Source organism: Desmodus rotundus, chromosome 11, assembly GCF_022682495.2.
Source record: "Desmodus rotundus isolate HL8 chromosome 11, HLdesRot8A.1, whole genome shotgun sequence".
NCBI lineage: Eukaryota > Metazoa > Chordata > Mammalia > Chiroptera > Phyllostomidae > Desmodus > Desmodus rotundus.
Window position 1 is genome coordinate 93,902,382 of NC_071397.1, and position 12,850 is coordinate 93,915,231.

At 39.1% G+C, this 12,850-nt stretch overlaps 1 pseudogene; it reads left to right on the forward strand.

Annotated features, from left to right (window-relative positions):
- The first annotated feature begins 3,526 nt into the window (after nt 1-3,526).
- Nucleotides 3,527-11,245, forward strand: LOC112297284 (small ubiquitin-related modifier 2 pseudogene; annotated as a pseudogene).
- The last annotated feature ends 1,605 nt before the right edge of the window (nt 11,246-12,850 follow it).

Here is a 12,850-nt window from a genome sequence, read left to right on the forward strand (position 1 = left end):
AGACTATCCGTCTTAAAGTGACATCACTCTAAAAGTCACAGTATTTAAAATCATTTTTACAAGTAAGTGTTAAAAACTCATCTGTAATCAAACTATTTCTTGTGCTGTCATTGCCACCTCTTTTTTCACTGCAAGTGATCGGAGAGTTTAAAAACCCCAGACAGCGCCATTTCCCTGCTCTGCTGTTCCCATTTCTCCAAGCGTTCAGAGAGAGACCATTTGTAGCAATGCAAGCATGATGTCTGGTCGTGCACAAGGCAGAGCAAAACTGAATTGATTTCTTTAGCCTGGGAAAAAAAAATGTAACAATTTCGATGTTTCATACCAATAAATTCTCACTGTCATCTGAAAGTCCATTTCATTTTCTTTGTTGACGTTGTGGTTGAGTGGAAAGAGCCAGGGTCGAGAGTGAGGGGACTGGAACTACGTCCCCTGTGCATCCCTGAGAACCAGGCTTGGGGACCCCATCAGTCAACAGTAGAAATGAATTAGGTTCTTTTAATATGGCTTAAAACTCTAGATTCTTTAGTGTTATGATTATGAACACTGCTATTGTTATCATTCAAAGGCTCTGCCCTATCTTGCACCGACATTTTTGAAAGCAAGCCATGTGTAATTCCTGAAACTCAGAACACTTTCACATAAAATGCATGGTATCTTTAAGGATTTGAGGGTAAGAGAGAGATGATTTCTTAACTGAAGCTGTAGCCTCAGCTACAGTTATAAAATGATGCTTGAACCTTTTCACCTTGAGATTAAGGTCTTCTCTAGCTTCTAACACACAGCAATTGATTCGGGGCAGGGCGCATGCTCTAACTGGAGCAGTGGGAACAGAACAGGGCTGCTGCGGCTGCTGGGGCAGCAGGAGGAAGGGGATTATGGATTGGCCACCATATGAATTGCATTGCTTTGCATTAAGTGCTTTCAGTATTTGGGATTTTACTGAGCCAGAGGCTTTGGATTCACTACGTGTAACACAACATCTATTCTGTAGGAAAGAGTGGTATTTCCCAATCACCAATGGGAATCAAATGGCCTATTTTCCAGAAGAAATTACTATTTGTGCTTGGGCTAGCTTGCCAGGGCTGCCTTAACAAAGTACCACAGACTAGGTGGCTGAGGCAGCAAAAGATTGTTTTTCAGTCCCTGGAGACTCAGAGTCTGAGATCAAGGGGTCAGCGGGGCGTCACAAGAGAGAACTCTGTCCCAGGCCTCTCTCCTTGACTTGTCAATGGGCATCTTCTGCGTCTTCACAAAGTCTTCCCTCTGTATGTGTCTGTGTTCAAATTCTTTTTCATATATGAACACTAGTGCTGTCAGGTTAGGACCCACTCTCAGATGACGTCACTTTAAAGACCTTTCTCTAAATACAGTTGCGTTCTGAGTTCCTGGGGTTAGGACTTCACGATATGAACTTGGGGGGGCACGGAATTTAGTCCATCTCAGTGCCACACAAGTGCAAGGCATTTTCCAAAAACCTTTACATGTATTAACTGATTTCATTTTACAACGACAGCACCAGTCCTGTGCTTATCCAGAGTCAAGACAAGCCTCACGTTCCTTAGGATGGCACGGACCCCTCGCCACCTGTGTTCTCACTGTGACTTTCCACCGCTCCTCGCGGAGACCCAGCCGAAACACTGGAACTAGTAAATAACTACGTCACGTTTGCTGGAGCTGAGGTTAGTATGCAAATCAAGCACTTTCCTATAAAACAGAATGAACAAGTAGAATTTGAAATTAAAAACACAATACCCTCATGGATTGTCAGTGGGATTGTAAAATCGTGCAGTCCCTATGGAAACAATATGGAGATTCCTCAAAAAATTAAAAATAGAACTACCATAAGACTCAGTGATCCCACTTCTGGGTATATATGTAACAAATCAGAAACAGTAATTTGAAAAGATACATGCACCCCTATGTTCATTGTAGCATTATGGACAATAGCCACGATAGGGAAACATCACAAGTACCCAAAAAATGTCTATTCTTTCTGGGAGGGGAGCAAGAAAATCCTGCCCAAGACCAAGTGTAGATAAAAGACAGAGCTTGTCTGCCTCAGGAAACAGAAGCAGGGATTCTGAGGAAGGCGGCGCAGGGCCTGCCTAGGAAAGGCTGAAGCCGCCGGTGATGGGCAGCGGGAATGTGGGACAGGGGCCACAGGGACCACAGGGGAACAAGACCCTGGAGAAATGTCCTCTCCGAGTCACAGGCTTGTGCCCATCATCAAAAGTAAAGAGGGGAGCTGGAACATTAAGAAATGTTTCTGAAGTTCCAGGAGCTCCTTCTAAGCACAAGGTAACAATCCACAACTAATCTGAAATTGAGTGAAGGGAAGAATATCACCAGTAAAATTGAGGCCAAGCTCAACTCCTGATCAAATTGATTAAATCTTCAACCCCCTTTATGCCACTGGCATGACAAAAGAGGAAGGCATAAATAATACTCCTTGCAAATATGAGTGACGTTCAATAAAAAATTGTGAGACACACAAACAAAACAAGAAATAAAACCCCACCTTACTGTGGCAATCATTTCCCAATGTATATGTGTATCAAATTGTCACATTGTATACCTTAAACTTAAATACATTATATGTCAATAATATCTCAATAAATCTGGGTGGTTCACTGCAGAGGTAATGGGTTAATGTACATTAACCCATTTCCTAAGCATTGCTTTCTATATACAGTTGTATTTCAAAGGGGCTAAAGAGATCTATTACAGGCTCAGTTTCTCTGCAATATTAAACAAGGAATCAATATATTCCTATGACAAAGTTGTTCAGCTTGCTATCAAAGATTATAGCTTCAGGTATAAACTAAAATAATAGTACTGTGTTTTTTCATTTGTTGAAAAGAATGAAAGCTCCAGGGAAGCTTTTGGCTGTTAAATATTTTTCTAATGGAAAGAAAACAAAGGCATGCCTTGTGGACTGTCAAAAGTGAACTAACAGATTGCAGTTATAAGAATAATGTGTCATTTTACAGAGTGAACTTTCTCCAGATTCCTGGCAGTGGAGGGACACAGAGTGGAATATGGTCACAGAGGGACAGTGAGCAAGATCAAAAGATAAACAAATAAGAAGATCCATCTTCCTCTTTGTCTCTGAGCAGCCAAACCTAATTATATAAATATTATCACAAATGCTTAAAGAAAGGCTGGGTGCAACGGCATCTTTTCAAAATTACAAGAAAATAAACGCTCATCACTATCCATTAAATTCGGTTCAGGTTTTTGTTTCCTTTTGTCTTTGCTCTGAACAAGCAAAGGAAGCTTCAGTTCCATAGAGCAGTACTATTGGGCAAAGAAATCTGTGAACCTGGGACAAAGCACTCTGCTCTTCTTCACTGCATGTCCTTAGTAAAATGATGCAGGTTAACTACACAACTGGGAGAGAATATTTGCAATTCATATTTTAAAATATATAAATAAGTTGGTGAAATCATCACAAAATCCAATGTATACAATGTACTATATGCCATAGAGTAGGATACTACTCAGCAGCACATATAATGGTAACATGTTGGATACGTCTCGGAATCGCAGTGCTGAGGAGAAAGAGGCAGATGGAAAGGAGTACGTGCCCTGTGATTTACCTTAGTGATGGTCCTGAACAGGCAACAGTCAGTCAGATCAGCCCTGGCCTGAGCTGGTTGGTGTAGGGGGTGATGTGAGAACTAGAAAACTTGGGGAGGGGGCAGATAGAAATTTTACTTGCTATGATTTTAATGTTTTTTACACTAATAGAAGAGACTAAAATGACATTCCTTTGCCCCTTGCACACACCCATCTCTCTTACATTTGGGATCGGCTGTTTGCCCAACAGCTGTAGGTTTCTGATGGGCTTTTAAAGCACTGTGAATTTTCATTTTTTCCCCAGACTTCTGTAAGTATGGGAGCAATGCTTTGTCTTTGGGCTTCACAGCCCCAAGCTGAACAAAATCCCCATATTTAAGGCACTGGGCCTTAAATAGAGAATTCAAGAACCAAGGATAGTCCTTGTTGCTCCTTGTTGTCGCTACCAAACCATTCTCTCTAAGAAGCCCACTGCTGTAAAGTCCATTCCCACGGTATGTGTGTATGTGTACACACACACATACACAATCAGTGTGTACATACTGCTCTCCACTCACATGTTTTAGTCAGTCTACAGACTTCACTATTAGTGCGGATTTAGCTTCCATAACCAAGTCTATCCAATATTAGCTCATAATTCTTTGGGATTTCAATATTCACTTAGATAATATATTGAATACCATAGCAATTCTCCATTCCGTGACAATTTCTGCTGCAATAAATTTGTCCTCCCTCTAATGTATGCTCTGCTCTCAAGATTAAATTGAAGGCTGTGTTATAACCAAAACTGAATTCAATCTATATGTGAGATATAAAGCACCTCAGTCTTCTCTGCTTTTAGTTTGTTCCTTCAAGGATTCTGACTCCAGTAAATCTTCAACTAGGCTGAGGTTTATGACCCCTTCTGACTGCTCCTCACCCCTTTACGTCTTCACCTTCCATTCTTTCCTGTTTAGATTCCACAGCCTGTAGTTGTAATGATGCTTTTACATATATTTCAAAGTCCCTGACCCTGCCTCTCTTGGATGAACACACCTAGCATATTGTCATCCCTGGCTGCAAGACAGCTTGCTGTCTCTTTCAGGGAGGAACACAGTCGAAAAACCACAAGTACAATGATTAGTTTACTTTACATTTGTGAACTTGAACTTCAGCTGAGTTCATAAGGCCATTCAGACACCAACCCCGTTTCCGCTTCTCCATTCACCCTCCCTCTCCTCGAGGTGACTGATTCACACGCATAGTAAACAACCACCTCACCTGCCTCACCCCCTTCACCCCCTTCATCAACGTTTACCCCTCCCCCTGCTCTATTTCCCTTGCAGCACTCACCTCCATCTGGCAATCCAGTACTCACACTTCTCCTTCTTCCCAGTCTGCACCCTGAAACACATGCTCGGCCATGCAGGCAGCTTGTCTGTTTTGTCCACTGTTGCCTCCTTCCTGTCTCAGACAGTACTTGGCCTAAAATGTTGGCAGTCAACTACAATTGTGATGAATGTAGAGAGTGATTTCTTTCTTTGATGGTTTAGGAAAACGGGCCTGTTAATTTATTGAGGACAGGTGTCTTTGGGAGGGATAGGTTTTTTACTACAATTGCAAAGATTGAGTAATATTGTGTGGACGTGCAAAAAAGATTGTATGTCATAGCATTCTCTATATAAGTTAGCATTAATGTTCATTTCTTAATATTAGACATGAGTCATTACCTGACTTACAGTGTACTGTTATGGAGACGGGAGTACTAATTCCTGGGTCTGCTTGTCCCTTCAAGGATGCGAAAGGCCTGAGGTTCGCAAAGACAGTACTAAATATCCATTTCTAAACTGTCCTCTGAAATGTTTTGAGAAAATAGAAGATTCCTCACCTCTATCCCATCATCTCCCCACATTTCTCTCCAGCGTAAACAATACAGTACACCCTCGGGTTTAGTTAGGGTCCCAGGGAATGAAATAATCTTAGAGGTAAGTCAGCTTCTGGTCCTTTTTTTGCTTTGGCGATTACTAACTGTTTGGTCGGCCACAGGGCTGATGAATTCGATTCACCAGAAAAGGGTTTCAGTGATTCCTCCAAACCATCTGTGAAATTTTATCATATAATCTCTGGGATCAATTCTGAGGAAATTACCCTATCATCATGATTACTGAGGTTGGATAAACAACTACTTTGGGGCTAGAGGAAGGGTGGAGATAAATAGTCCAGGGGCATAATTTTTTTTACAATCCCCTAAAACAACAGTTGCAATTTAACTGTGCTAGGCCTGTCAAGGGACAAAATCAAAACCAACATGTTACAATATGAAGAATTAAACAAACGGCTCTCTTTGACCTAGGCTCCCAGTTTACAAAACATTTTTTCTTTGAAGTGGCACACATGGTGAGACAATCTTCTGATCTAGTTGCCTATGTCTTAGTAAGACTTCGACAGGCTCTTGGGAGAATTTCTCTGTTTAAAAATCATTCACTTTCTACTGGAGTTAATGTCAAGCATAGTAGATCAAAACTTTGTCTATAATCCAGGACAAATTAATTTGGTTTTCATCACATGTAGATAAATTGATTTTGTTAAAATTAATTTCAAATAAATATATTAATGAGGGCTATGCTTTCAATCACTCTGAATGTCACTGGAGTTTAACACTGGCTCCCCCATTTATAAACTAAGATCCTGGGTAGTATATTAATCTCTCTGTGCTCTTTCCCCTTGCATATAAAATGGGCTTACAGGAAGGGTGTTTTAAAGATTAACCTATGTTTGCTGTCGTCTATTTTGTACCTTTTATTCTATCCTCAGCCACATTATCTTACCAAAATTCAACCAAATTTGACTCTCTCATAATTAATGGGATCTTTTATTTGAAAAATGTAAAGATTTCCTCTCAGTCTTCACTCTCTTGAGATGTCTTCACCACTTAGCATTTTGATCTTCCTTTAATCAAGAAATTTTTCCTTGGCTTCTGATACTATTGTCTTCTATTTCTTTTCTGACCCCATGAGAATAGTTTTCCCCTTTTAAATGCAATTATGCTAAAAAAATCTGTCTTGATCACTTAAAAAAACATGTAACAGATTTGCTTTGAGGAATAACTCCAGGTATTACCTATCTAATGGTGACCCTGAATGTTTACTTCCGGCCTTAATCATATTTCCGAAGTTCCAAACTATTTTTAACCCCCTAGGTCCCAGAGTATTCTAAGCTGAAGGCCTTCTGTTACATTCTAATCACCACCACCATCACCACTAGCATCATCATAACCACTGTTATAAATGTAATATAAACCTTTTATTAAACACTTGCTGTGATGCAGAGATCATTAAATGCTTTGGAAACGTTACCTCATTTCATAATCACAACAATTTTTTTCCCACAAAATAGGACAAAGAGTATACGTGAGGTTAAACCAATTGCTTATGGTTTCATAGTTGTTAAGTGGCAAAGCTGAAGTCGTAACCCGACTTTATTCGACACTCCAGCCTCTGATTGTAACTGCCACGCTCTATGGCTCTCTCCCCGGACTTCACCATTCCACTACGTCTTGAGCGCCAGGGTTCCCTGGCTGACACGTGCCTCAAACCTGTCTCATCTTGTTGCTATTGCTCCACTACAGACTTTTCATTATTCACTTATTGTCACTTCTCAGTAAGTGAATTTGGAACTAATTTTACAGCAAATCGCATTTAAATTAAAAAAACAAAATTACATTTGTCTCCCTTGCTTTGCAGAAAGATAATGTATGGTTTCAATATCATTTTTATTTTGTGTATGTAATGCGTGAGGCCCATTATTTTCAGGGAACGAAGAAGTGATAATAAAATTTGTGAAAATGGCAAAGAGACTAAATCCATTTTTGCTACTGTAATGTCAATGGTAAAAAATACGGCATGCACATTTTAAAATTAATTTGATCCTATTAGATTAGTAAATCAGGAACAAGTTAAAAAACCCAATTGGGATTCACACATTCGCACATGTAGTGAAATAAAATATACAGAGTATAGTCCAAAGTAAACTCTTTAATTTTTATTTAATTATATTAGAATATATAAAAATATAAGAAGAAAACTTGGTTTATTTTGGGTCTTCTTCTCCAAAAGCAGTACCGGTTAATGTTTCCTGACTCACGTAGTTATACCTTCTTTGCTCTTCAAATTCTCTGACCTAACATATGTTCTTTTCTATGAATTTCTTTCAGTAGTAGATGCTGCCTAAAATGTACCGTTCAGTGGAGAGATGGATACATATACTTTTTAGGATATAGCTGACGCTTTTACAGTTGATATACTTTTTATCTTGAGTGAGTTTTGTTTATTTTGTTTGAATTGTTTCACATTCCTTTTTTAAAAAAAATTCAAATTTCTACTGGCCAAGTGGGGCTACGCTATAATCACTGAGCTTAACCTGCCAATATAAACAGAACACTGATAAGCATGCAAAATAACTGTTGTTAGGTACTGGCCAAAGAAAGTCCACGACTGTGGTCCCCGAGAGGAGAGAGACAGATGGGGTTGGTCAAATGATTGTTCCAGCTGTATACCTGGAAACAATCTCTGGACCATGAATGCTTAGAGCTGGAAGCCAAAACAACCCTGCGGTTCTCTGACTAGCATCATAAACAGAGCATGAGATTCAAAATGAGATTTTTTTAAATCAAAGTGGCCATATTTCTTATGTAACATTTAGAAATTCTAGCTGTATTTCACTAGGCTCAAACTTTTCAATGCTCAAATCTATTTTTACTGTAAAAAATCCAATGAGACCTTATTTATTTTGATTCACGGTTTCAATTGTTCTTCAGATGGCATTGCACAAAGGCCACTTTCTCCCCCACATAAAAAGCCGGCCGAGATTAAAGGAGCAGCTTTGAATGACAGAGATGTGCATAAACATCCCAGCAGCTCTGGTCTCTGATACACAACTTGAGACAAGCTGGAGAGTCCTTCCACCTCCTGTGCCAGGGACCAAACGCAACAGCAGGGTTCACCTCGATGGAAGCACTCAGAGGAAAGATTATTTCCATTAAGGGTTAATTTCTCTTACCTTGGAATAGTGCATATAAAAAATGAACTGACTGTTTCTTACTAGGGTATACATGTAGCCATACTTCTTACAGAAATAATGCTGATATTGCCCACTTTAAAGATTTCAAAATTGTCCCACAGAATGTAATCTAGTATTTTTTGAAACTATTACATATACATGCTTAGCAATACTGGTAATCAGAAAGAAAAGTCCGTTTACTCTTGGTGTTATATCTTTTTTATACTTGCGATGTCAATTAATCACATACAAAACCACAACCTTTATTGAAGGAATCACATGTTATTAATATACAGTGTGCCTTTGCCAAAGTAATGCTTTTTAAAACCATCTTATAAATCATGTCTGCAATAACTAGTATTTGTTGAGGGATGAATTAGTGTCAAATATTGTTCTAAATCCGTTATATACATCAAAATACTTAATCCTCCCATGAACCCCAATTTACAATAAGGAAACAGAGGCACAGACCAGTTTCATGATTTGCTCACAAAGTCAATATTTAACACCTGGTATTCTAGTTCCAAAGCCCAAGTGCTGCTATCTTGACCATAAACATATTTTTTCATACAGAAATACTCAAGAAACACAGAATGGATCCTTAATGTTCTAACATTGATTACTAATGCTCTTTTTTTTTGTATTTATCATTACTGTTGACATAGTTGAAAGGAGAAAGCGAGTGACATGCAATTTGACCAGGGCCACAATCATGCCTTTTAATAAACTAGCCATATAAACAACCGATCCTCGTTATACTGTGAGTCGAATGACAATTAGAATGTGCGCCAACTGACGTGCATGTGGAGTCGAGAGTCATACAACCTCTGTGCGAGAGGTGCTGTTGACATTCACTCCAGCAAAACAGTGGAGAACTGACCAAGAAACCTTATTTCCAGGAGCATTTATTTAAAATCAACAGGTACTATCTCGATCATGGCATCATAGAGTAATTTCTTCCTTAGTTGTGTGGGATTAATTTTTCCCACGGGGCAAATCATCCATGAAATGCTCATTACCACAAAATAGGTTGAAATTGAAGCATTCGGTCTTTTGAAAATATTGAGCAGTAAGCTTCCAAAAATGATTTCAAACTCCTAGTCCATCGGCCAGTTTTGCAAAACACGCTTTAGAAATCCCGGTTACTGTGGTTAGGTCCTCCCTACAAAGACAGGCAGAATGAGCAAATTCAAACCAATTAACACAGCCTGGCACACTCATTTGTTCCATTTCAATGATGTCTGTCAAGGTTTTTTCCAAGCTTTTCCTATTTTTCAGTTTATTTTTTCTACTTCATAGGGAAACGCATGTTTTTTGGAGACCTACTTATTTTTTCTTTAAAATCGATGGGTAAAATTCCTTAGAAGTCCTCTTGTGGCTCTAATTTTTAACTAAAATTTACCATTCAGGGGAAGATAGTCCCAATGGCCTATATATGTTACATGATTACTTGAGTGCTTCCCTGATTCCTCACTTTTCTAAAACCTTAGTTGTAATATATTATCTCATTGTAGTTATTCATCACAGTCACGTAGAGAAGTCACTAAGAACAATCACCCCTCATTTCTTACCTTTCTTCCTGGAATTCCTGCTTCCCTATGGAATACAAAGCTGTGAAAGGATAACGTTTCTTTTGTGAAATCTCCTTATGTCTGAAGTTCTATGAACCTAAAATTTTCTCAAGAGGTTTGGGTTTTCAAAGTACATGACAAATGCCTTTTGCGCGTGTGGTTTGTGACAGGCCATCCCACGGCCTGTCATTCACAGGTCATCCGATTGCAGACACGAAAGAGGAAGCACAAATCAGTAGCAGTTTTCTAGAGGAAGGTACTGATTTGATCCTTAGTGTAGAAATAAAGTTGTCCTTTCGATGCACTGGACACATTTCTAATGAACATTTTGTAACATAACTTACTAAGCCCTCAAAAAGTTTTGGGGAGTGATATTCGGCATCGTGCAAACAACTTTTCTCTTTCAAAGTTTACAGTAGTATCAAGAGAGATGCTATAAGACATCAGGTTAAACTGAAATGGATAAAAATTTGAATTATAATATATCCTTATAAAATCCAGTTAGCATACAAGGACCTAGCTGCAGAACTCACACTGAGAGATTTTAAAGATTTTAACAGGAATCGCAATAAATTCAGTGTGAGTGTGCAATATAAACTGTGAGGAAACTATAGCTAATAAGAAGGAAAGGACCAACAGGGCTAAATGATATAGCCGACACGTATCAAATTTAAACTGAATTCCAGTCTCGGTGCAGACCCATACCTCTCTGGTGAAGCAGCAGCTGAGGAGACTCCAGGGCTCACCAAGGCTGTTGAAAAGCCCAAGGGAGGAGTCAACACCGAGAACAATGATTATGTTAATTAGAAGGTGCGGGGGGGGGGGGGGGGGGGGGCGGGGCAGGATGGCTCTGTGCTGCAGTTTCCATTAGGAGGCACACACCACTTAGGAAACTGCTGAGAGCCTATTGTGAATGTCAGGGTTTGTCAATGAGGCAGATTGGATTCCGATTTGATGGGCAGCCAATCAAGGAAACAGACACACCTGTGCAGCTGGACTTGGAGGATGAAGATACGATTACTGTGCTCCAGCAACAGACAGCGGGCGTCTACTAAGAAGGGAACCTGCTACTTTCCTCCAGAGCTCTGTTCCTCCAGACCAAGAAGACATTCTCAATGAGAAAGCTGCAATTTGGTCCCACCACATCCTGACTACTACCGTATAGTTTTCTCTATTCTTCCATTTTCCCTCCCCCCATTTCTTTATTGTACATAAAGTAACCGATGTTCGTACACAAGCATTTGCATTGTTTAAACTAAATGGCCAATGGTATGTTTTGATGGACATCAAATGAAGTTGGGGTGGGGAAAAATACTGGTTCCATGGAGATACAACCTTTCTTCATTAGTGGCATGCTCATTCGGCTCCTATCTTTATATTCCTGTAAGTTATTTTGCTCTCGCTGTTTAACCAAAAACAAAAACAAAAACATAAAAATCCTTGCATACCTTGTTTGATTAGATAATTCTAATGTTTTCCATTTATCATTTTAAAACCAAGGACAATTTTATAACTTGTTTGTACATAACTGTTACATGTAGGGCAATCTGTCTTTAAGTAGGGATAAATTACTCTAAAAGAAATGGATTCTAGGTAATTTTCCCTTCATGTCAACATTCTTGTTGTTTAAATAAACATCTTGTTTCAAATGAAAAGAACTGAATTGTAAAATTACCATACTTAAAACAGTGGCATCAACTATTTCAGACTCTGTAGTAGCAATTTAATATAAAATTTTTTGATCATGATGTTTTTGTCAGTGATATTATGGCAGAACCACCTGAAACAGTGTTACTCTGGCACTTCATGATTCTTATTCCAAGGCTGTCAGTGGAGTTATTCCTCATCTCCCCAGCTGGTTCCGATGTCAGCAGAGACAGAGTGCAGGTGCCGAGCTCTGCCCAGGAGACTCTGGCACAGAACCAGGGAATCGAAATCATGATTAGGCAAAATCGTACTCCATGCACGATTATGAGCTTCACATATTTTAAGGGTTTTAATTTTTTAGAAAGATGCAATAGGGATAGATGAACTAAGAAGCCAGAATTAATACGTTAGAAAAATCCAAAAATTAAGCAAATCAATCAACTCAAAGTAATCACTGAACATTTTGACATGGGTATTATGATTCTTTTTAAAAAACTATTAATCTCAGAAAAACATACAGAATATTACGTATGATGATAATGACTTTTACTAGAGTAGATCTGTAATCCTTCCTTCCTGCAATAATTATGTAATTTTTATTTGGGATGCATTCCATCTTTAGTGTGTGATAAATAAATGCAATCATCTTACACTTAGCTTTCTGTTTCCTATGTTAGTGCAGACGCATGCCCTTCTCAGTCACTGGCAGTGCCCCTGTGTTCTGCCACTGGGCAATTTTGTATGATCTGTCTATAGAGAGGTTTCCTGCCTACACCGACCCTTAGTGCCAATACGATTTTCTGTGTGGTTCAAATGCAGAGAAAAGAACCAGTTACCAGAGCTGCATATCAGGTGAAGTCATGTATCCAGGAGCAAGGTAAGAGGTTCAAGACCAGAAAGATACAGGTTGCAAAAGTGCTTCATTGCTGAGCCCCGCTCTGTTATATCAAAAAAAGTTTAAATAAAATTTAGAAAGATCAAAATTGTTCTGTTGTAGAATGAGTCATACAAGG